Source organism: Heterocephalus glaber, unplaced genomic scaffold (assembly GCF_053883595.1).
Source record: "Heterocephalus glaber isolate CG9 unplaced genomic scaffold, H.glaber_assembly_v1.0 deba00001773, whole genome shotgun sequence".
Taxonomy (NCBI): Eukaryota; Metazoa; Chordata; class Mammalia; order Rodentia; family Bathyergidae; genus Heterocephalus; species Heterocephalus glaber.
Window position 1 is genome coordinate 4,618,295 of NW_028258463.1, and position 26,402 is coordinate 4,644,696.

Genomic DNA, 26,402 nt, shown 5'->3' on the forward strand with positions numbered 1-26,402 from the left:
AACAAAAACAGTGTTGGAAGATGTTTAGCACCCAATTTCAAGACTTCTTCTAAAGCTACAGTAATCAAGGCACTTTTGGTGTAAGGAAAGACATATAGATTATTGGAATAAAACAGAGAATCTAGAAATAGAAACACACGTATATGGTCCACTGAGTTTTGAAAGATTATTTAACATTAGCATTTTATAGAATATAAATTTGATTCAAGAACCGAGGGAGATATAGTGTCTTCAGCAAATGGCACTAGAACACCTGGTATCTGTACATAAAAAATTAACCTCAACCCTTTTTTTCCATACATGAAAATAACTTGAAGGGCTCTATGAACCTAAATAAGAAAGCCTAAAAGTATAAAACTTTAAGAAAAATTAAAAGGGAAAATATTTATGAATTCAGGGTAGGCAAGAACTACCTAGGATACAAAAACCATGATGTATAAAAGAAAAAAATTGATGAGATTCCATCAAAATTTAGAACTTTCAATGACATCATTAAAATGAAAAGTAGTCCTTAAACAGACCATATTTACAATGCATATAACCTATGAGCAGAATATATAAAGAACTCTTACAGCTCATTAATAGACAACCCAATTAAAAAGTAGACATAAGAAGATGATAAGTGGCCAGTATAGCACAAGGAATGGTGTTCAATTCTAGAATCAGAAAAATACTAATCAGTACAATAGTAAGATTGAATTATACACTCATTAGGGAGATGAAGTCAAAAGTTTTAAAAGCCTTGTCATGACTTTTTCTTTTTGTTGGATTCCCCCTGCCCTTTGCGTTTAATTTGTCACACCCAATAGATTCATTCTGCTGGGTTTCCTGGGGTTGTGATCCTCACTGTCTTTTCCTAGGGTATTGTCTACAATTTTTTGGAGTGCCGGTTTGCTATTCATGAAGTTCCTGAGGTGCTCTTTATCATGAAAGTATCCTATTTCTCCACCAATTTTGAAAGATAGTTTTGCAGGATGCATCAATCTGGGTTGGAGGCTGTTTTCCTTTAGGGCTTGAAATACATCACTCCAAGCACTTCTTGCCTTGAGGGTTTGCATTGAGAAGTCTGCTGTGATTCTGATGGGCTTTCCTTTGTATGTGATTTGTTTCTTTTCTCTCACTGCTTGTAGAATTTTATTCTTCTGTTGGATTTCTAGAATCCTAACTATTATATGCCTATGTGTAGTTTTTTTTGATTAAGGTTAGCTGGAGTCCTATATGCCTCACTTATCTGTATGTCAAGTTCTTTTCCCCTCCTTGGGAAGTTTTCTGCCATCACTTCTGTGAAGAGTTTTTTTATGTAATCTGCACTCTCTCCTCTTTCTTCATTGACTCCAATCAGTCTTATGTTATTCTTCTTTGCATTGTCTAGCAGCTGCTGGATTGATTTCTCATGTTCCCTTACAATTTTAAAGAAATTTTTCTTTTCCTCCTCATTAATTGCAATCTTATCTTCTATATATGAAATTCTATCCTCACATTGGTTCATTCTGCTGTGCAGACTTTCGATGGAGTTTTTAATCTCTCAAAAATCTGTTTGTGTCTCTTTTATGGATTCCATTTGTTTCCTATGTTGGGATTCCATCATGTTCCTCAGATCCTCTATTTTTTTATCTGTGTCCTCTCTAGATTTATTAATCATGTCTTGCACCATGAGCAAAATCTTTGCTGTTATCTGAGCAATTATTTTTGATTTCATTTTTCCCAGATCCTCTTTTGTTGCCAGTTCAGACAGTCTAGGTGGTTGAATATCAGAGTGTTCCATCTTGTTTCCCTTTGGGGTTGCTGTAGGTGATCTGGAAGTCTGTTTTTGAGGCTTGTTTACGTGTCTTCTCATTTCCATGGGGGGAGGGGTGCTTCTGGCACCCATGCAGCTCAACGTCTGTGCCCTAGAAGCTTGGGATGGCAGCAGGGGAGCTTCCTTCTGGGTGCTGGGACCAGCTGAGCTTCACTCAATAAAATTCTTTTCAAAAAAAAGAAAGTAATCTTCAAATTATACCATTGAAACTTAGCAAAATGTGATCCCTGTCATTATATTTAAAAATCTTCCTTTTATGCCTTTCAGGAGAGTTTTGAGACATCAGATCAGTTCTGTATATTTCTTTCCATTATCACAATCTATTTTGGGACTTTGTTCATGTTATCCCTTCTTAATAACAATTTTGCTTATCGTTTATTGCTTGTTAATGATACTACTGAGCACTTTAACTGTATTTATTTAATAATCATAACAATCCTTTAAATTTAGTGGGAATTAAGTGGAATCCACTTAGAGACTGTGAAACTGCATCTTGGCTAAATTAAGAAATTTACCCAAAACTATGCAGCAAGCATATGACAAGATTTAAAACTATTTCTTTCTCCATATTGTAACATTTGTTTTGGTATCATTGCCATCTTTGATTTTTTTTAAGTTTTATTTTTTTAACAATATATGTTTGTGTTATATAATGACTATATTCATTGTGTGGAGTTGTATTTTTTATGACTATACTACTGGTATTATACTCTGCCTCATTGATTTCAGAGTCACATTGTTGACTGATACCAAAGCAATCTATAGAAGAAATTAAAATTTAAAAAAAGAAGCTGACTGAGGGTATAGGGAACGTTACTGATGATCCCTTCAGTGGGTCTCAATCTCCTGTGAAACAATCTGACCCAAGTTGAGAAAGAGAAAGAGAACCAAGACATGGACAGAGACTTGAGAGAAGAAGCTGGGTCTTGGGTTGATCTAAGCTGCTCAGGGCACCAAGGACATCCAGTGTTTATTCATTAGAAGTGTGGGAAGGAGTGGGCCTTGGCAGGCCTCAGGACACCTGCTGATAACAAGTATCACTGGAAGGAAGTATCACTGAAGAGAACAAATGGATAATTCAGAGGAGAAGAATTTAGTTGGAGTCAAGTTGATCTTGGTTGGAAGTGAACTCAGCAAGGCCCTGTTACTTTTAATGTAATATGGCTAATTATGGAGGGGCAAGAATAGCCTGGTGCCACGATAGCCTGGTAATACTGGGCAGAAATGTTTGCTATATGAGGCAATCTCAAAACTTCAGACCGAGAAGACATGAGAGACTTGACTTTAGTTATGTCCACCTCAGAGAACTTTTTACCTTACAAAGATGAACATTCACTTCCCAGCACTATACCAGGCTAAAATTTGGTATATCCTGTAGCTTACATGTTGAGAGCTATGGATGCCATCAAAGGAGAACATTCTAATTCTAGAGATACCACCAGTGCTGCCTAGGTTTCAACTCCCTTTCTTTCCCAAGAATTTTCTTTATTCTTGTCCTTCTCCTCTTCCCTTTCTGAGCATTGCTTTATGTACATTCCCTAAGCTACCTGAACCCTTTCTTACAAGATAATTTGCTGCCCTGCCTGTACCAATCTAGATTCTTGACCAAAGACAACTGGTATAATCATCTTTCCTTTTTGTGGTTTTGCCTTTAAATGTTCTTCAAAGTCTGTAAGACTCTGAAGCACTTACTCAGGCCTGCTTGGATTTGTGTTTTCCCAAATTACAACTCTAATTAGCTCAGATAAACACTGTTTCTTAATCAACCTGTGCCTCAATTTCTCCTAAGGGTCTATAAGTTTGAAGATATTGTTTAGAGAATAGTCTGACAAAATTAGTCTTATGAATCTATCAGTTAATTGACTATAAATATTTTCCATTGCACATCCTCTGTTATTGCAGGTGGTTGGGGGAATCAAATAATTGCACTTATTCATACTTTTCTAGGTTATACCTTTACCCTAAAAATCCCCTCAGATGTAAGTTAACAGAAAAAAATTATCCAAAATGATTTAAGCATTCTACCTAATAGTTCTCTAATCACAATGCTATCCCTAGTAATAAACCTTTGGAAGGAATATTTTTCAGGTTTATATCATTGGGTTTACCAGATGGATCTAAGAAAGGGAAGAAATGAGATCATTTTGCATTCATAATATAGCTTTCTCCAGAAATAAGCTATGTGACTACAAAAATTCCAATCAACTGCTGTCTTTGTTAATTTTCACAGCTCTCAAATCAAGACACAAGGCAACAATCCTTTTTATTGCAACCAAGATATAACTGTTAAGCTTTGTTGTTCATCAGATGTCTCTCAGTACCATTCTTATTGGCTGAATGAATATGAACAATTTATTGATAGTATGATATTGCTTTTGGTAGTTTGTTTACAAACTTGAAGCTGACATAAAAGCATAATTATTTATTTGTTTTATAAATATCCAACCGCCCTAACTTAAAAAAAAACTCCCATTGCATATAAGAAAATTACTTTAAGATCTATCCCATGCTATATAGGAGCTATCAGGATTATTATCCACATAATTTGGTTCACAGTATGCAAATTTCATGGGTAATAAGCCTCAGAGGTGATGAATACATGATCAGATTTTACCTCCAAGTCATAGAACCAACGTACCTGGGAAAACATCATAATACAACCACACTGATGCAATTGTCAATTCTTTACAGTTTCTTTTAGAGTCTATGAGTTCTTCCAGCTATTCAGTAAAAATCTGTCTCCAACAACCAAAATGAACTCTACATTAACTGTGTGCAAAGCACTGTTTGAGACACTCAAGATATAGATGAATTTGAACTGGTCAAAACTATACAAATGTATAAAACAAAGTGGCAAATCCCATAGAGAGCAAATATAAAGTATTACGTTAGTAATGAATGATGGAGTAAAAGGAAGAATAAGGCATCCAGGAGAAATAATGGAATCACAAGTCTCGTTTTTGGGGGAAATACTAGAAATCCTATATTTATCATCTTCAGATATTGTAGGAACAGAATGTTTGGGATGGGACAGTCTGACAAGAGGAATATTATCTTTAAAAGTAAGGCTAAGAGGTCAAGAGAAATTGATCGTGATCTTTGTATTGTGCTCTACAAATAAATGTGTGAGAAGCGCCTGTCTTCCATTTGAATGGAAAGCAGCAGATGGGAAGATTAATGAGTCAAAGATAATTAAAGAAGTAATTGTTTTGGGTGATGTGCTCTAAGTATAGAGGTGACTGTACACAGGCTAAAAATATTATAGCTTTAGCAAATAAAATTGTACAGAGGAAAGGTAAGTAGAACAATAAAATGCCAAACATATTAAAATGTACCCTGTTTATGAGAAAAATAAATTGTATTATGGAGTTCAATGAAAACCTAATTAAGGTTGATTTTGGCTGGACTTCACTGTTGTGGGCAACTATTGTTACTTATTAATCGTTCTCTAGGGTCCAGAAATCTCTTTACAGCTTGGGGTATCTGAGACCCTAGCTTTCCTAGAAAGTAGTAATTGGGCACATAGCTTTAAAATAATTTGAAAATGTCCAAAATGCTAATGAAAATTGTACCTCTATTTAAGATCATACTGTACTAATGAAGACATCAGGTTTCTTTGCTTTGGGGTAGAATTATACCTATGCACAGTGGGAAAACTGGCTGCTTCAGATATTTGTATTATATGCTTTCTATTAATGAGGATGGGAAACAAATTAAGTATTCCCTAAACAATGCAGTTTGGTAGTCAAGATTTTTCTAAATATGGTATCCGTTTATGTGTGGGAATAACAACGGGAATATGTGTCAATAAGAATACCTGTAACATTATTTTAAAGTTTATTCAAATTTTATAAAACCCAAACCTCTCAGCTACTTGAAGTCCTCTTGGTTTCTCTCACTCAATAAAGACTTTGACTTGCACTGTTGACATGAGTGAAATTTCAATAAGGGATGATTAAATGAAGAATAATTTTGAGTAAACAAATGTTATCAAGGCAATTACTCTGCTATTGCCTAAGTAGCTCTAAATGATTTGGACTTCTCTGCTAGACTCAAATAAGTTATCCAACTCATTTACAGTATGTAGGCTGCACTTTACAATTCTAGGAAGAAGTCTGTACACCTTAGAAGACAGATGAACAAAATTAAAGTCACCAAGCACAGCAATATCTGGACACTTCCTAATAAATTAAACAGAAGTTCTCATCGATTTTCTTTTAGCTACAACCTGAATAAAGTTCTTTGTATCTCTCTTTCCTGCTTCCTCCAGTGGTTGGGCACATGTACCAAAAAATCCCTGTCCGTAACAAAAGAGCATAAATTAAACACTTGGCCCTCTATCAACATTGTCGCCAGAGGTGGTTTAAAAACCAGTTTAATTGACTAGCATTAATGAACATGAAAACAAAAGAAAACAATAACAATTATGTTATGCGAGGGGTAGTTCTTTCTTATAAAAATCCCTGCACAGAATCCAAAGCTCTTTCAGGAAGCCTCATCCCCCTCTTGTCTCTGCATTTGATGGAGACATCTTTTATTCTGATCGCGGCATACCAGTGGCCCTGCATTTGACCTATTTGTCAGCCATGTGACTTTTAATCAGAGGGTGCGCTAGCTGACAATTACATGGATAAACATCGATTTATCTCCCATTACTTCACCAAGTTACTCAAACTTGTGTCTTACTGCCCGGATATTAGCCTGCAAAATTTCTGGTCCCCAGCTTCCAAAAGTACTTCGTAAGACTTCTGCACACTTTATTTTTCTATTTGTTCTTTTGCTCAACAGAGAGATTCGATGGCATTTTCCTGATTTTTGCAACAAAATATCACCAACTGCACACTAGGTTCTTTCTTTTTCATTTGCAGCTGCTCCACCAAAGGGAGCATGTTTTCCCACATCATTTATTTTCCAGGGGAGGGCAAGTGTTGTTTCGTTTAACTGTCGTCCTTTGGTATAAGTATCCTCAGTGGACCTGTGTTCAGGATGAAAAATAATTCAAAACACATGCATCAACTCAAAACTTACAGCTTAGCTTTAGGCTCAAAATATGATCTTTTTTACAGCAAGTGCTACATCTTTAAAACCCAATTCTCCCATCATCAAAACAAAGAATTTCATCCACTCCCTGGTGAAGAGGAACTGGGCCAGCAGGTAAGAAATTAAGAAAATTTCTGCCAGCTTTTTATCTTTTTGCAAAAATCTCTACTGCAGAACTCCATTATGGAAAGGAAAGACTAATGTAGATTCTTTCAACTTTACAAATCTGTAGTTATGAGAATTTTAATTTAAATTTTATAAAGTATTACTAATATGTTATAATTATTATATTATTATAGCCTTATATATTATTATAATTATTATGCTATAATTATTGTTAATATGCTATAATTGTTACGGGCTTATGAAAGTATGCAGTAATAAGAAAATAAATGTAAATTGGAGGTCCTAATATTGGCTAAACATATTATCAATGAGGAAATGAGAAGTTGAAATCTCATTGTTTTAATAATAGGGTGAACAAAAAGATGAAGGCAAGGTCTTTCCTAGACTTTGGATAGGTCCTGGATTTCCAGATCTAGGATAAGATGAAAAACTCTGTGTAGGTGAAACAATAACAAAGGAGACTCAAAGCCAAAGAAAGCCAAGCATCATTCTGAATGCAAGGAAGGTGAATAAAATAAGGTGAAAGATACTGCAAAAAAGGAGGCAAAAGAGAAGGAGGAATTAGATTTAATCCAACACAAACAGATAATCTTTATGGTCTCTTTGCGGTCATAGGACATTGGTTTTCCATGAAACAAATCTAGATCGGACACTAGGATATCATCTTCAGGATAAATGCAACTTCTGCATGCCCAAGTTTCACCAGAAAAAAAACCCCTCTGTTTCAATTTACACTATATGCTTTTGAAAAATAGATTTAGCAGTGCTCTGCAAGTTTTAGTAATTGCTTAGTAAGTTCCCTAGCCTATTTCAAATTCAATATACAGTATTTCTGAAAAGCATCATGTATGATAATTATACTGCTCATATATTCCTTTTAAAGTTTGCAATAACCAATGAGAAATTAATGCAAGAGAAGAAATACAGATAATAATACATTTCTTTGCAAGACATCTCTCCCCAAGAACAATTCTGGGCACTAACTATAAATCAGTATACCTATTTAAAGTGTTATAAAAATAAAAACTAGTAGGTAGCAAATGGGGATTTGTGCCACATGGACTGTACTTCAGAAATAAATAGCTTCTCACAGAAGAGACATTTTCATTTAGAAGAAATAATTCCAGACTAGTTTTTCTTTATTTGATAGAGCAATGTTGTTATGACCTTCATGCACATTGGGAGTTTGGTAATATTTTCATTTATATCTTCTCTTCATAAAAATAAATGATTCCGACCTTGAAATCTCAGTTCCTATATGAAAAAAATCACTTTATAAATACTTCAAATACTTATGCTTGTCGCAACAAATGCTCCAATATAAATACAAAGCAACATTCTCTGTCAAAAACAGCAATATATAACTTGAACTCAGAGGATAAGAGTCCCTTTATGCATCTAGTTCATATTCCATTCTCAGAAAGTGTATGTATAAAATTGCTGAAAATTGAATTTCCCATATAATCTGCACAGAATGAATGATCAGTTATATTCTTTAATGGTGGTATGATTGTATATATTTTGTGTTAGGAGCTGGATAAGCTGAATTAACTTGGAAGTTTTATATCGCTTTATTATAAGTATCTATTTACACATTCACACAAATGTATCCTTTGCACAAATCTTATCTGCCATGCACTGTGCCAGGCCTAGAAAATACAAAGATAAGTCATATCTAATATCTTTTAATCTTAATGACTCACCTTCAAGTAAGGAAAACAAAATGCACTGTAATTCAATGCAGCAAATCAACTATGAAAATATATTGCTGGCACTGTAAAATGAGAGAGAGAGAGAGAGAGAGAGAGAGAGAGAGAGAGAGAGAGACACTATAATGGAAATGCTTTGTCTTAATTTGAGTTGCCACAAAAGCAGACCCTCAGTAAAGATTTGGGTTCAAGTACCTTATTATGAAGTTGATCAAAGGAAAAGCTCTGAAGGAATGACTTGCAAATAAACTATCTTCAGTGGTCCGCAGGGTAGGATTACAACAGTGGTCTCAAACCTGGGTATTTCAGAATTTCTGGGAGAGGTCGCTAGAGCAAGATGGCAGGACTTCACAACCAAACCTTCTGATTAAATGGGGCTGTATTGGGGTTTCCTTTTTCATAACTTCCTGTATGATGCTGATATTGGTAATTTAGAATTGTATTTTGAAAATAACTGACCTTGTAGAAGTTTCAGAGCACTATGGTATAAGACACACACACACACACACACACACACACACACACACTTTGAAATCCTTATTCTTACAAAACATTGCTGCTTTCTCATATAGAGTTTTAGCTAGGCATGAACCTAGAAAGTCTTCTCTTGCCATTAACTAGTTATTAAGTAGGTGACTAAATCTAAGGAGTTAATTAGAAAATGCTCGGCTTGGACAATGCACTTGTATATTTTAGTTTTTTTCTGTGATGCCTATAGCTAAAAACTAAATGTCCATCTCAGATTTTAAAGAAATACTATAAAAGATGGCATTTGTTGCACCAAAAATACCCTCTGGGATAATTCATGTGAAATACCTTTCAGCTGCTTATCTATATGGAATGTGTGAGTAGTGAAAATGTTTGTGCATGTGTGTTAATGACATGTGCATGTTTTCAAGAATAACTGTTTTGTGTTTATAAATATTTGATAAAATTCTTCCAAGCATGAAATCAGAAGTTGCTCTACACAGGGAAAATATTTCTGTGCGGTTCATGGACTTGGAATAAAAGCTTAGGTCTCATAAAACAGTTTGGCAAAATAACTACACCTATACCTTACTGCTTTTGAATAAAGAGTGTTTTGTGGGAAATTTTTTTCCCCTCTGGTTCTTGCCTGCGTCTACACTACAGGTAAGAAAGCCATTTGTGGAGGGCCATTTTGAGAACAAATGTATATTTGTACTTATGTGTTGGAGTACAATAACAAAGAAATACATTGAACTTCAGGATGCTATTTGTTTCCACATAATACACATACAATTTTCTATTCTGAGTGCACATTTAAATCCACATAAAAAAGTACTTTATTTTTCCAAGGACCCTGAGTAGAATAATGCAAACTAACTAAAAAGAGATGAACTGAACTGTTGCATTGATCCTGGACTTCTAGAATTATCAGAATCAGGAAAGCTAAGTAGATAATATCAACCACATAATCTTTTCTTTCTAATGTATAGTTTTACATGGGAAGGGTCTGGGATAACTACATTAAGTCCGTCTTTTCGCTAAATATTTAGTTATTTTAATGACATTCATATAAAAATATGATAAATAAAACATTTTAAATAAGAATGCCCCGACTCTAAATATCAATGTATTTTATCTGTTAAATTCCATAGGTCAAAAAGTTAAAGAATAACAGAAACTTTTCTCTTATTATTAGAGATATGCAATGTGTCTCGCTTGTAAAGCAAATTAAATTCTTCTTCAAGGTCAAGATATATATATGGAATAATCCTTTCTCCCCAATTTTCTTTATTTTGAAGTGTATTCATTTCTTTTATGATTGAATCTTCCTGTAGCTAAAACTCTAGTTATTTCAGTGTTCTCATTTTTCAACCATTTGTTATATTCCAATTCAGTCCCCTGCTTCAAACAAGGTGTTTCTTAAGAGACGCCTCTGAGATCTGCCCTGTCCTCTCAGGTTTTGCTGGGATTCAACATAAGCCAGGGTTTTAAAAGCTGATATATAAATAACTTCACTGGTCCTTCATTTAATGGCGAGAATTTACAGCCGGAACCTGATAGGAAAAAAAAAAAAGAAGTATAACTTGTGACTTGACACATAGATATATTGACTTGCTGGTCTTTACTTGGTCCCAGTTGCTGTAGTGTCTTTTCGGTGTGTGTCTTCGCATTAAATCCAGACAGTGCCGTCCGCAGGTTGGTGTTGACTCCATATGGTTTATTCAGCAAGCTCATATCTGTTCTAACTGCGCCCTCTCTCCAAGCCACTCTTTTCCACTCTCAGCTATTTGTGCCCTGATTAAAAGCAGTAGCTCTAAATATGGGGCCCTTAAATAATGCCCCTTTCTTAAGGACGGTACAGCATGACCGTATTCCCAACACTTTACAAAGCTGAGATAGGAGGATTGCAAGTTTGGGCCCAGCCTGGGCAACCTAACAAGACACTATCTTAAAAATAAAGTAAAATACCAAGGATATAGCTCAGTGTGAAGGCACTGGTTCAATCCCCAATACCACCAAAAAATTAAAAATTAAAACAATGTCCCTTATGCCCTCTTCTTTATAAAACATTTATGAAATACTCTTATCTTTCCTACTTCCCACTATGAATAATCCTGTGTTCTGTTCTCAAGGAATACTGTTTACACATAGTTTCTAATCTGTATGACATCTCTTATCATTCTGAATATAGCGCATAATGGATGTACCTGCTAAACCACAAAGTTCATGCATTACTGGGATAATGCAAAAAAAAACAAACTATGCCTATATCTTAATAGCTAATAGGGAACTAAAGTTTCCATAGACTGCCATCTTCTTTGTAATCCAGTTCTTCTCAGATTAAGCAATATTTACTAAATGCCCACAATTATGCCAGGATATTATGAGATAATATCTAGGAATTCGATAGAGGTGACAAGTGTGAATGCAGGCTATTTGAATAAAACAGAAATAAGGTGAAGTTTTCCTGGACAAGAAGTGTTATATATAACGTTATATATCACAACACAAGAAAAGAAGGTGGTGGACTTTAGATTAAAAGAGGATGGCAGTATCACTTCCAGGCATCAAGAGACACAGTGAGGGATAAGAAGTACTCCTAATAGAGGCGGTGACTAAGCCTTGGGAATCCTTTGAATCCAGAAAGCATGTGTTTATGTGTGCACATGTGAAGACATGTGTATGTGTGTACACATGCATAATATGTATGTGTCTATGTGTGCATGTATGGATGTAGCTGCATGCACAAATGTGTGCACATGCTTATATGTTTATATATATAAAGAGTTGTGTGCCCAAAATTAATGGAGACTTGATAGCTGAAGATAAGCATTGCCCAGAGATAAACTTTTTCCCAGTCAGTGAAATAACAGCAGGGCTAGACCACCAACATGCTTTTATCCAGCTGAGAGCAAGCAGAGTGGTGAGCATGGCATGTTTCAGCCCACTAGCCATCTGAGGGCAATTCAGTCCAGTCAGCAGTGGGCCTGAGCAAAGGCTCAGGAGCCCAGACCACCTGTGCACCAGACAGAGGAGCTAAATTCCTTCCAGTGCAGTCCTGGGTCGTGATTCATCCTTGCTCCATTTATAACGTTGCTCCCTCATGATAAGAGTGATGAACTTTCTCCATTTGGACTGAACAATTACCTTGCTGATTAGGTAGTAGGAAGTCTTAAGTAGCAAAAGTTAGGGAAAGAGTTATTAATTTGAATAGAGAAAAGTTCAAATTAACTGGCAGTGAATTAGGAACAGCCAGTTACATAATGCTAGTGATTCAGCCAGACATGTTAAATGCTATTAAATATTTGCTCAGTACTGTTCCAAAATCTTTAGTCAGACAAGTACATTTTTAAGAATCTTAAACACATGTTATGTTTGGAATGAACAGTGATATCCATGCATCGGAGTCTCCAATGTCTCCTCCTCTCTGTTTTACAGGGGGCTCACTTTTGTCCCTTCTATTACCTACTCTTTCCACAGTGTGCTCTGTATAGAAGGCATTTTTTATTGCCATTCTATGACTATTTTTTAAATAAAGAAGGAGTAATAAAGTGGAAACTTATTGAAAATGAAATAAAATTATAGTAGAGTAGTGGGGGAAAAGAGAAGGACAAATGTGTGGACCAGGGCTAGGTAGGAAAAGTTTTTTGTTGGTGGTGGTGTTTTGTTTTGTTTTGCTTTAGAAATCTTAACAGAAGAAGTGCCTGGGAAGCTGTAAAAATGAAGGATTTAGATATAAAAAGAATGAGACTATTAAATGAAGATTGCAAATCCCCTCTGTTGGGTTTAAGAAACACAAAGAACTGAAAGGTTTTTTTCTTTGTCAAATCTATCTTTTCACGCTTGACTATATGTTTTCAACTTGAGTAATACTTTGAGACACTACCGTCTGGGTTTTAGTTTCAGTAGAATTCTATGTTTAATTTCTTTCTCCGGGAATTTCATGTTGACTATATGATTTCACTCACATGCCTTGCCACAGTGAATGGGGATTTTACATTAGAATTAAAAGAAACTTCCAAAAAAGTTCTGTCATAAGAGAATGGGTCCAACTTGCAGTAGTTTTGTTCATTAGAAAAGTGAATTAAAAATCAACACCCAAGTGATAGAATTTATTTTTCCAGAAACTCATAAGAATTGATAGAATCTTTCTTAATCCTAAAGTGTTAAAAGTATAGTCTTCCTGACAGGAAGTTTAGAAGGGCCAGGATACTTATGCTAATTTAACAAAACTCAAAGTTTGTATATATATATTGCATTCTTTGAACAGGTAAATGGACAGAGAGCCAATAGAAGCTACATTTTGTTCTATCTACTCCTATCCACCCTATGTGAATCAAGTTTAATTCAGAGGATTAATTATGCAGTAAATATTTAATAGATTTTTCTGTTTTTTAGAGGATTCTGAGGCCTACTCATTTTTAAAGAAGACTAATTTATGCTCTGTTTGATCTCTTTAAATAACGAGTGATATGCATTTGCTTCTTCAACCAAATGTCTTATTTCTTAAAGTCTACTTTTGTTACTTTTTATTTTTTCCACCTTTGTGTCCTTAATGCATGTCATCATGCTTGGCATTGCAAGTATTTCGGGACATAGTAGACTTAGGGATGCATGGATCAGTGAAAACTGTCAAGTTCACCATATTTTGCTGAGGAAGTACATGAAACTTCCTGAATGGATGTGCAAGTGGCTCTTGTGCTGATTGCTACCACTTGTTCATGGAGATCCTAAATGGCTGTGTGGCAGTGAAGAAACACTTGTTTACTGTATTTGATACTGTTGAATGATTTCAGAAGTCATCTTGTCTGACAAAGTTAGCTCAGATGTTACAAGGCTGTATCTGTAATTATATGCCTGTGATACAAAAGTAGAATTCTCTAAAATGCCTTTGAGAAAGAAAGGAATCCTTAACAATTCGGTGTCAGGGACATGAAGATTCTTCTCCATTGACTGTCAGAGTCATATCTTGAACTTAGCTTCTCATAAGACCAATGACTGGCTCAGGAAGAAGGAGCTAGAGGCCTAAAGGTCCTTTGAAGGCAGTTGTTGGCAGAAAAGTGTGGTATCTAAGTATAAACAACTGATGTCCACATAGGGAGTATTTCCTTCAATGAAAAAGTTCCTTTGCGCTTGTCCAAAAACAAGGGGCAACATAAAAACAGAGTCCCCTGGGCCCTCATCCCTTGATAGTGCCCTTGATAGAGCCATAGTATGCCTCATAGTGTCCCCTGACCCTAGAATTTCTCTCCTCAGGTCTACAGGGATATACAGGAACTATTTGCCTTCTCTCTAAAATCAATGGTAGCTTTATAAGTTTCCCCAATGCATCTTGTTCCCTAAAACATATCTTGTGACATAGTGGATTATGTTCCAGTGTTCAAAGTCTTGATGAAAGATAGATGGTTGTCGTTGGTCTCTCTTGAGGGAGACCTGAGACCCGGGAAAGCACCGACTTTTAAAGAAAGAAAAGGAGACAGCCTGGGGAATGAACAGCAGTTTAATTCCTCTGGCACTATTCGACAATCACAAAGGGAAGAAGCAAGGCTTTTCTACATGTAGGAAAGCAGTTTAGTTATTCTGGCTATTGTCTTTCTGATTTTCACCTCTGATGATAACCAGTGACTTTAAGTGACTCATAAAAGCTACAGGAGAATTCACAAGTGCCCTGTTTCCATTCACCAATCCCGTACATCAAAGAGCACACTCCAGCCCTCTTCTTATCAGATGGTATCAAGAGAGCAGGAAGACTTTAGCCAAAAATGAAGCCCACCGGCCCACCATAAACATCACAGATATGCATAGTGAGTCATATCTCTCTTACCACCCGTAGAGTCATTGGGTTGTGGTCCTCTGATCCCAGAAAATGGTAAATAAGAAAACTAGGAAAACCTGTTTTTCTCCAGTGAGACTTTTACAAGGTCTCAAAGTTTTCTGGCATTCTTTTAACAAACAGACTTATGGATTTTCCCAGAAATGACTTAAATCCCTTAGTTAACAAACTTCTTGTGATCTATTCTTACAACTAGATAGTGGAATTCTACCATTTCCCACAGATGGTGACTTCAAACAGACTCACATAACAGGAAAAATTGATCCCTTAGATATGATCATTGCCATTTTACTTTCCATTGGTCAGGGTGAAGGGAAGAGTTAAGTTGATATTTATCTTTTGCAATAAAACTCCTTCTCAGAGAAGTCACCTTTCAGCCTTTCAAAAAAGTATTTTCCACCTGGGCATGGTGGCTCATGCCCTCAATCCCAGCACTCAGGAGGTGGAAGTCAGAGGATTGCTGTGAGTTCAAGGCCAGCCTGTGGTACATAGTGAATTCAAGTCCAGACTGAAATACATAACCAGGAAAATAAGTTTTTTGCTTCATCCAATATGAAGACAGTCAGAAACTGTTATCCAATCACTGTTACCTATTTAGCTCTTTCCAATAATAAAATTAGGATTTGAATTCTCATCTGACTCTGATTCTAAGCTCTCCAGTTCTTGTTAAAGAATAGCCCTTACACAGCTAATCATTGCACAAATAGTGATAAACGATTCTTAAAGGGTCAGGGGTATTTTCCCAATCAAAGCAACATTTTCCTTGCTCTCTATTAGAATAGGTAATGGCACATAGTTGTAGATACTCATTGGTACATATTAAATTAATACACATGTAAAATTATGCATAATAGTGAGGTGATTTAAAGAGATCTTAAGGGTAATAGTATAGTATTTCAGGTAGGATGCACAATGAAATCAGGGAAATGGGTTTATGTTCTGTCTCAAACCTTTACTAAGGGCAACCTCACTTTCTGGGTCCCCTCCTGCCTCTCTCAGTAGCTGTTGCTCTCTTAATAAAATGTCCTAATCTTGATAAAAATCAAACAAACAAATAAACAAAAAACCTTTACTAAGTAGGTGACTATAAGCCCATTTGTAGGTCTTTTGATACACATTTTCTTAATGACACTGCAATCTTCATGAGCCACATTAGTTATTTCTGGCTATATTAGTGTGGATAAAACTTCAGTTGTACACATATGGTCTGGGGATCTTTTTTGAATGCTGATGATTATTTGAGAGGGCTTAGGCAGAACTTGAGAGACTCTGTTATTAATATACTATTAGTTGATGTTGATGCCGCTAGATTTTGGATCACATTTTGTAATAAGGGAAGGCTTTTTTACTCTCAATACTCTTGAGATTTTGGGCCACCAAATTCTTTGGTATGGATGTTATCCTGTGTATTGTAAGATGGATATTAGTTTTACTGGCATTTTTTAAAGATACAATGGGCATTGAATAAATATTTCTTTTCTTTTACTTCATCTTCTATTTTGATTTGGTAGTAGTCAGAAAGCTCAGACTAACAGTCACTTCCAGTTGGTTGTTTTGGATTTTTTTGTGCTTTGGGGGGTTTTTATGGTACCAGAGATGGAACTCAGGACCTTGCTTTTGCGAGGCAGGCACAGTGCCACTGAGCTAAATCCCTGGCCCTAGGTTGTTTGAATCCTCCCACAGGAGTCAGGAAAACATCTCTCACAGGCCAAATCTAGCCTACCACCTAGTTTTAAGAAATCAAGGGTATATCCATAGCTATTAGTTTACCAGGTTTTTATAACTTCTTTTGCATTTACAGCAAAAGAATTGAAGAGTTTCAGCAGAGACTGTTTAGTCTAGAGATTTAAAATATTTACTACCTAGCCCTTAATAGAATAAATTTGTCAAGCCCTGTTCTTAAAACATCAAAACCCTGGACCTTTCACTTATCCAAGATACAAAGGCAGACTTTCATGGTGGTCCTCTGAGTGTAATTCAATAGATGCTAAGTCAAAAGCCTGTTCTCTGGGTCAGTCCCAAAGAGACTGACTAAACACTTTCCATTTTTCAAATGAGCCATTGGCTTGCAAGGCTTGAGCATTATGCAACCTCTTCAGAAACAATGGAAATAAAAACAAATCCCAGGTGCCAGAGATCACCAGGTAGGTTTCCTTTTAAAGGATCTTTTTCAAATCATAGTAATTTATGTGCCTAATTATAACTGACAAGAGTCAGTCATGGTCCTCCATGGGCACCAGCTTTATGTAACCTCCTGTGTTTATCCTGATGATTGCAAATTTGCATCTGTACAAGGTCTCACAAGTCTTAGAGGAGCAAGATTACTGTTAAAAGCAAACTCAGAAGATTTTGAAGGGAAAACACGTAGGTAGGGATTTTTCTGAGCAGAAATGATGAAGGTTTTGTTCATGAAGTAAAATTTTGTGGGAATGATATGAATACGCTGCAATCATTTGCCACATGTAAAACAGATAAAGAATGGGGGGCTAAAAGTACAATCTAATTCTAGGGTGACCTGTGAAGTCCTGTTTAGCAGAGTGATCAATATTACAACTGTTTTTGCACACTCTTGAACTTCCTCTGAAGTGGGTATTAAAATAAGGTAGACCAGGATTGCCCAACCTAGGCATTGTTGACATTTCCTACCAGCTAAATCTATGTTGTGAAGTCTGCACTGTGCACATGAAATGCTCAGCAACAACCGTGGCCTTTATTCACTAGATGCCACTGGGAGCCCCTTCCCCAGTTGTGACAAACAAAACTGTCTTTGCACATGGCCCAGTATCCCCTGGGAGATAAAACCACCTCTATTTGAGAATCACTGGGCTGTATTATGCTGCAGGAAGAAAGAACTCCACTGTCTGAGTGGCTTAACACCCCTCACATTTATTTCTGGCTTATATGAATTATACTGGGCAGCTTTCCAGGAAAAATGTCTTCTAAGTGATGACTCAGGATTCTGAACTACTCTGATTTAATGATGCTTCCAAACAGCTCATGCTGCTTAGTGCCTCATGGAAAATAAAGGAATGTACAGTTGAGTAAATCTCTTAACTATTTATGCCCAGAAGTAACATATTCCACTTCTTTTCACATTTGATTGATCAGAACAAGTCATATGACCATTCCCAACTTCAAGAGGGTGAGAAGGAAGGATTTACCCCAGAAGATCAAGATATTGTTAAACAAGGTTATGTCTAGCATAGGTATTATCTGTTGGTTTCCATATCTTCAGTGAACTTTGGCAGTTAATGAGAACTTCAGTATTGTTAAGGGAAGAGAGACAGGACAGTATCATGATTGAAAACATTGGGTTTTGAAACCAAAGTACTTGGTACTGAATCTTAGATATACATCTGTGATCTCAGACAAGATAGATAACCTCACAGCATCTCAATTTCCTCATCTATACAACAACTGCTAATAAAATTTGCTTCTTTAGAGGGATGCTGTGAAAAATAAATATGTTAGCATTTGCAAAGCACACATGCAGCACATATCACACATATAGTAAATAACTTAAAATAAGTAAAAAATGCATATATAGTAAAAAATTCTATTTATTTTCTATAAACATCATATTGAGGGACAAGAAAAAGAACAAAAAGTAGCATGTATTCAGAGGAATTTCTTGATTCTCAACTAGGACATCTCCATACCTGTAAATTAGAAATATATTGTATAAATGTAAATGTAAAATAAAATGGAAAAATGTAAATGTAAATAAAACCAAGACAAGTTTTCCAATACAACTTGGAGCTGTTTACCAAGTTCAAAAAAATAAATCAATATTGTTAAAAATTCTTTGATATTTCAAAAGTTCAATCTAGGCAAAATGAGATAACAATATACTTACTGTTTGTTTATCAGCACATTCACATCTAGTACTCCTGAAAATATTTAATGCTAACAATAGACAAAAATTGCATATTATAAGAACGTCACTAGACATTTTCCCCAATCATCATCAAAGTACTAAATACCTAATTATTTGATCAGTAGTAGCATTTCTGCATTTTCTTTCATGTGAACTCATGAATGTTCTGTGACCATTCAAGGATGGTGAGGCTCATTAATATTGCCACACTACCACTTCCAGCCAGACTGCAGAACTGTACCATTAATACAAAATTTCTAAGTTATAGCAGACTTTTCTGTTGTGGTAGTTATATTTTCTGTAAAGAGTCATTAAAGAAATTATTTTCACACTAACTGCATAAAAATTAATATTTTTTCACGTGCCCAGTATTTTAACTCAATTTCTTGTTTCCCAAATTCAACTCTGTTTCAACTCTCGAATCATTCAGCATGCTTGGGCATCAACTACCATTGTGTTTGCCATTGTGTCTTTATGTCTCCTTTTCAGCAGAATTCACATCCAGTTCTTCTGATCTTTGCCTTTTTGATCTTAGAATCATGAAAACCCTCAGATCAACAAATTCCCTATTACAACCTAACTTAACATTGCCCTGCCTGAGCTGAGAAGATAGGATTAAGAAAGAGGAAAAGAAATCTTCCATTAGGTCATGTTTTTCAAAATGTGTACCAAACAGCATCTTTGTTGGAATCATATGATGAGCTTGTTCAAAATATATATTCTAATTATTTTTTATATATATATTCTAATTATATACGCCAAAGTAGCTAATAGTTAAGATTTTGAATGTTCCCAATTCAAAGAAAGTATAAATGTCCAAGATGATAGATATCCCAATTATTCTGATCTGATCATTACAGAGCATATTCATATACTGAAATGTCACACTCTCTCAAACAAAAATGTACAATTACTATATGGAAATTAAAAATAAAAATATATTTCAAAAACATATGTTCCTAAGGTTGAGTGTAGACTTAGTGAATCAAAATCTCTGGGAATGAAGCCAAAAATCTGTACTATTAACAAATTTCTGCACACAACACATCACGGCAGCTACATTCTTTTAAGAAGCTGTCTTCTAATAGAATTCTGCTATCTTTCTAAAATTCCTTTGTAAAAAAAAAACCAAGGTAAACATAAATTGTTTGAAGTATTTAATTGTTATAATAAAATTATTATATTTCTTTCACAATATTATATTTATTTGTATTGCATCATAATTAGTCAACCTTCAGGTCATTATTTGTATTGTTCAATATTTTTCTGATCAGTTAAAAAAAATCAGCTGAATATGCTTAAAGAAAAGAAAAACAATAATATGTCTGTGATTGTGTGCCTAAAGTTTTTAGTATATTTTCCACTTCCCTGTGGTTTTGTCTTCACAAAAATTTTAGAAACATTTCTAAATAATAGATCATAAGCTTTGTGGAGAAGAAGCAGTATTTCCTTCCATCTGTAAAATTTCCTAGTGCGATGAAATGTCCTGAATTCTTGTTAAACATCAATAGTGGTAAGCAAACTCTTCTAAACAGTCCTATTCCAAATCATTGTTACCAGAATTCCTCTTGAAATGACTACCTAGAATCCATTTACATATTAGTGTAATTGACAAGGGGAAAAAGACTACTTATCTGAAGTGTCTTTTGACATTGAGCTGGAAATTTACTCCTCTTTTAATAACTAAGGTCTTGGTTTTGGTCTAATTAAATTGTAAGAAGAAATACATTAGAATAGGGATAACCAGTAGTTTTAAGATCAGCTTACCAAAGTAAATTTGAACAAGGATATGAGGTTATGACTGTTCCTGAATTATAACTTTTTCTATAATCAATCTTGCTGTGTATTATCTGAAAATCACAGCCCTTAAGTACCAAAATTGTTAGAAATATGAATAAAACCTACCTTCACAATTTGAAGGTGTTTGTCCTGGAGCATCTTATTGGGGTTTTACTTTCATAAGAGTTCTGTTCCCGATGGTATATCATCAGCTCATCAGCTTTCTGAAAATACACTGTTAGAATTATTCTTCGATTTGATGGGTCTTTCATATACGTTCAATGTTAATAGCTGAGATGGATCCTAAAACGAAAATAATCATAGATAACAAATAGGGAGATAAAAGATCAAACTCTTTCAAAAAATATAGAAATATTTGAAGACAAAAATAATGTAGGTTAGATTTGTATGTTTCCTAGCAGTACATGAGAAAATGCAAAGTGTTAGAGGGTTTTCTTTTGTTTGTTTTATATTTTAGTTAAATAACCTTGATTGAGGTTCCTTTTTTTATTTTTTGGTACTGAGGATCGAACTCAGGACCTTCCGCTTGCAAGGCAGGTGGCAGCACCACTGAGCTAAATCCCCAGGCCTCCTTACCAAGGTCATCATTTCAAATGTGGCAGCAAATGCTGAAATGTGTTAACAATGGTTTTTAACAATGACTGGTGCACAATAAAGGCCAGTAAATGTTAGTTTGATGGAAATATATATATATAATATATAATACATATTATATGTATTATATATTATATATAATAAAATTTGTCTATTGACTTAATAATCTGTCTTTTATTTATACACACAATTCAAGTCAAGTTTTAGAAAAGTACAAGTAATTTTCTACGAGATCTGATTGGGATAAAAATTTAAAATGTGTGTGTGTTGAAATATATCACTATGGATAGCTTTAAATTTAAAATTCCCACCAGTATGTTCTCTAAGGGATTGTATCCTCATATTCTCCCTGAAACCCAAGTACACTGGGTGCCATGAATGATGTATTCTTAGCAGATGAACCATTAGAAGAAGATGAAACATGGGGCAATTTATTGTTATTTTACTCCTCTCTGTGAATCTTGACTATCACTGTCTTGATTGAGCTCCTTATCCTTTCCTAGAATTTCTGTAATGGCCTCTGTCCCATCTCCATGCTGTCAGTCTTTCTCTTGCACTAATCATTTTCTGTATTTCAGCTCTGTAATCGCTCCTGCTTAAAATACTTTTGTGCTTCCCCAAAGTCTTTAAAAAGAAGAACCAGATCCTTAGTGTAACTTAGAAGACTGTATGAGCTGAATCACATCCAACTGTGTGGCTACAGACTTATTCCTCATTCCATCAATCTTCCAGACACAACTTGCATGCAGATAAACACACATTGTGAATCCTGCCTTGTCTTACTGCAGATTTTTCTAAATGTGCTGTGGTCATGTTTTGGGGTTTCTTTTCACACATCTCCATGCTATATTCCATAGCCACTTCTAAAGAGAATCTTTCATTTTCTCTCTTCTACTAGCTGAATTTTATTTGTCATTTGCCACTCAACAACCACCCTTGGATAAAGAATGTTCTGAGCTAAGCAAGATTAATTAGGTTCTCTTCCTCATAAGGCTTTAAGACCTGTAGGTACCTCTAGTAGAGTATTTCCCACATTGTACTCGCTGTACTAAAGGATTTGCTGACTTTTGTTTGTCTTCTACAAGATTGTGGGTTCTGCAGAGGTATGGAATGGCTACTCTCTGTTGCTGTCTCCAGAGGTTGTTTGATGCCTCCTAGGTAGCAGAAATTCAATGAATTGTCACCTAGGGAGTGAACATGAAGAGTTCTTGATTATCAGGAATGGGAAATGGGTTAAGAAGAGGGATGTTAGGAAGACACAGCTGAATTGCAAACGCAGCACCCTTTATTTCTCCTCAGAGCAATTTATGTAGAATGATAAATGTTCACTGGGGCTTGTGAGCGTTACTAGGCCCCGCAGTTTTTGAGACTATAAGCTCAAGACCCTTGAATGAAACATAAGTTTTCAATCTACCACTGTTCAAAACTTTTGTTGTTGTTGTTTCTGTGGTGCTACAGATCCTAAAACATGGTTGCCATGTGCACTATCGGCTTAATGAAGGTATCAGATTAGTGACTATCATATGATCAGTTTGCTACCCTAGTATTTCTGAAGTTGTTTCCCATGGAGTACTACCTTCCTTGTTATTATTACAGTTGTTTCAAAAAGAAGATAGTGAGGTATTCTGTGATCAGGTATATTTGAATAATATTTAAACACAATTACACATATTACTGTAGTGCAGGATTGTGCAGTTTTGGTTATGTAACATTGTAAATCTACAAGTAAGTAACAGGCTAAGCAATGAGTTCCAAATCTGTTTGACTGTGAATATCTTTGCTCTTGTTTGTTTTCACCCCAGGCGGATTTTGGTAATTGTAGATTCTATAGAAACATTTTAGAATTTTTGGATGAATGCTTTCAAGTATGAATCAATGAATACAATACAAATTTTTCACTTTTCTGAAACTCCCTTACTGAGTTTTTGTTTGCTTATAATCTCTACAAAGAAAACCTATTTTAAAGTAGCATCTTAACCCTTTGAACTCTTCCTTTTGCTTTGCTAACTTGGCAGAAGGAGGGTTGTTCAGGCTAGAAATCAGAGGACCTCATTGAATCTCAGTCCTTCCTATTTCTAATTTCATGATAGAGGCAACATTATAAGCCCTTTCTGATTTTCATTTCTGCTTTTTATTTAGTTTTGAATTAATCAAGATATTACCTGACTCATTGGATTTTGGTGGGGTAAACTGAGGCATGCTATGATAAAGTGGCAATGTATCTAGTCAGTGTCTGAAATATTTTAGATACTTGGAGTCCACCAGTTCTTCAGTGAGTTAGATAATTATCTATCCATTCAATAACCTGTAAAGACAGCTCTCCTCAGTAACTTGTTCCCACTAGAGCACTAGAGCCAAAGACAGCTGGTCATCTCCACTGGTCTCTCTCTCATGATGGTCAAAAGACATCTTGATTAAACACTGATTGCACATTATCTTTCTTCATACTACTTTTTCTAAAGAATACTTCTTTTATAATGAATTAATTTGATGGACAAGCACAATTCTATAATCTGGCTTTATACTAGGTTTTATCCTCTTGAATATTTGGGTATTTTTAAAAATAGAAATAATGATAAACCTACTCTTTAGAGGAATTCTCTCTTCTCTTAACTTTCTTGCTTATTGTATTTTGAATAGAAGGAGAAGGGAGATAAACAATATAACCCTTGCTTTCATGGCTCAGTGATGTTTTGTAAACAAGGGAAAGGAGGGCAATGGATATTCTTAACACATTCCATTGCTGTGCAAGGTATTTTAAATGTGAAATTCCATTGGAATCCTCCCAATTTAATATTATATCAATAGGTATCTCCACTCCATTGACCAATAAGAAAGCTTAATGTTTGAAGTTCTGAAAGAGCCAGTAATCTGCTGATATCCCACAGCTAGTGAATGACAGAGATGACATCTAAACCCAAGTTTATCTGATTCAAAATTTACCCATATTACCCTCGACCACATTGCATCAAGAGGTCAAACTGAAGCCAGAATTTAGCCTCTGCTGACTCTATGCAACTGATACATTTAACCAGAAATTACTATTGAAATGTTTCTGGAAGTGTTCACCTAAAGGTGAAAACTTTATCAGGAAGAGAAAAAAATAATAAAACAAGAAAATTGAGAGCAAAATGAGAAATTGATGGAAAGCAATTAAGAAACTCTATTGAGATCATAAAAGGAGGGTGATTTCATTCCACAGAGTAAACTCATTGGACTGGTTGGCCTTAATGAAAATTTCAACCCTCTGTGTTTTATCATGTTTTGTGGGGATGGTGCTTAATTCCTTGATCATTTCACAGCCCATACTAAATCATGCACTGATTTCAAATTTATGCAGCTCCTGTATAGTTAATCAAGTTTTTAATACTTCAGACTTTGTATAATTATTTTAATGGGTGTATAGAAATATAGATCTATCAAGCATGATAGTTTTATAGGCTGGTTAATATCTTAAACTGAACATTGTATCGTACTGAATTTGGAGAATTTTTGAACTTGGAAAAAAATCAGGGTATTTGAGTTTAGAAACACAATAGGCTATCGCAGACTATTGTCTTGGGGTTGTCTCAGACATAATGGAAGATGAATCAAGTGGTCCTTTATCAAATAAGTCAAAACAGCTTTCTTGCTAAAAGAGGAGTCTAGAATGCAAGCTGAAAGAAATTTAAAATAATCTGGAATCTGTGTAACCTTAGTTGATAGAATACATTCTAAGCTGCATTTCCATGGAAACTAGGTGAAAAGATAGCAGAGGATTTGATGGAGGTGAGAACAAGGTGGTGAGGACAGAATCGTTAATGCAGGTGATGTGTTCAGCCGATCACAGCAACGGCAGCCCTGTGTGGCCAAGGGCCCAATCCCATATACAGAAAATCACAGAAACCTTGGATCTAATGTTGTCCATACCACAAGCATTCCTCAACAGCAAACCCACCAAGCCTTATGTTTTTGTCTACTGAAATTATTGCAAAAAGCCTAAGGCTCCTTTTCTCTGTGGTATATCTTAAGATTTCCCCAATTCTTATTCTCAAACAACTACTCAGATTTCCCCTTTATCCTTTATCCTTTCCCTGCTCCCCCAGACTCTTACGCTGGGATCATTGGAATTCTCACCAAGACCATAATTCCCTTGTATCTTCATCTTCTAAATTCCCCCATGTCTCTGAACTACTGTACACCTAGAGTTCCATGAATACAATGTTTGCCTCCCGTGAAACTGCATTTTTTTCTTACACTCTATCTCAGGAACCAGAAGTAAAGTAAAAGTCCTTGAAGCTGCCTGTTGTTGCTTTGCAGACCGTTAAGGGTCCTTGCTTTTGTAGAAGGCTTATCTCACTATAACTCACTCTCTTCTAAGTAGTGATAACCTGCAGACTTCCCTACCAGATCTCTTCTCCCCTTTTATTAAAGACTTCAGCATCTAGCTCATTAAGTCAAGTCCTCTCCAATTCCTGTCATCATTGTATATGTCTCTGATGGAAATCCAGCATGTTACATCTATCTCCCCTACACTTTCTCTAAATATATTTTTCCACTCCATTTATTCCAAGCTTATTCCATCATTTTTTGTCTCCACTAGAGTCTTTTCTTCCTTTGGAGACATGAAGTCAAACACCTAGCCTCTAATCCCAGCATTCTGCCCTGTCACTGAGTTGTTCAATAGCTCTGAACAATAATCATCAAACCTCATAAGGACACCCAGTTCATCATCTTGATATTTTTTGTATATTCTCTAGGCCACTATTATATATTCTGATCTTTTGTCCAGCTTAAGATCTGTTACTCAACATTATAATCTCTGCATTTTACTAGCTTCAACTACCTTGTCACACTCTTATTTCATTGAATCTAGTTTTCAAAACTTTACCCTAAAATATAACCTAGTCATCAATTTTATTACCTTCATTTATGATCCTATACATGCTGATAGAAAAATTACAAAAGCAAACAGGTTCATGTTACTAATAATTTAAGATATTTCTTTCCCCGACTCCAAAAAGCACTTTAAAAATGTTTTAAAAATTTTCATAAATTCATACTCTTATACTGTACTATAATTATTTGATGTCTGTCCCTGCTTTTCTTCCCATTTTACTTTGACTAAAGGAAAAATTGTCATCTTCCAAGATCCACAAAACTCTCTTTTTAGAACAT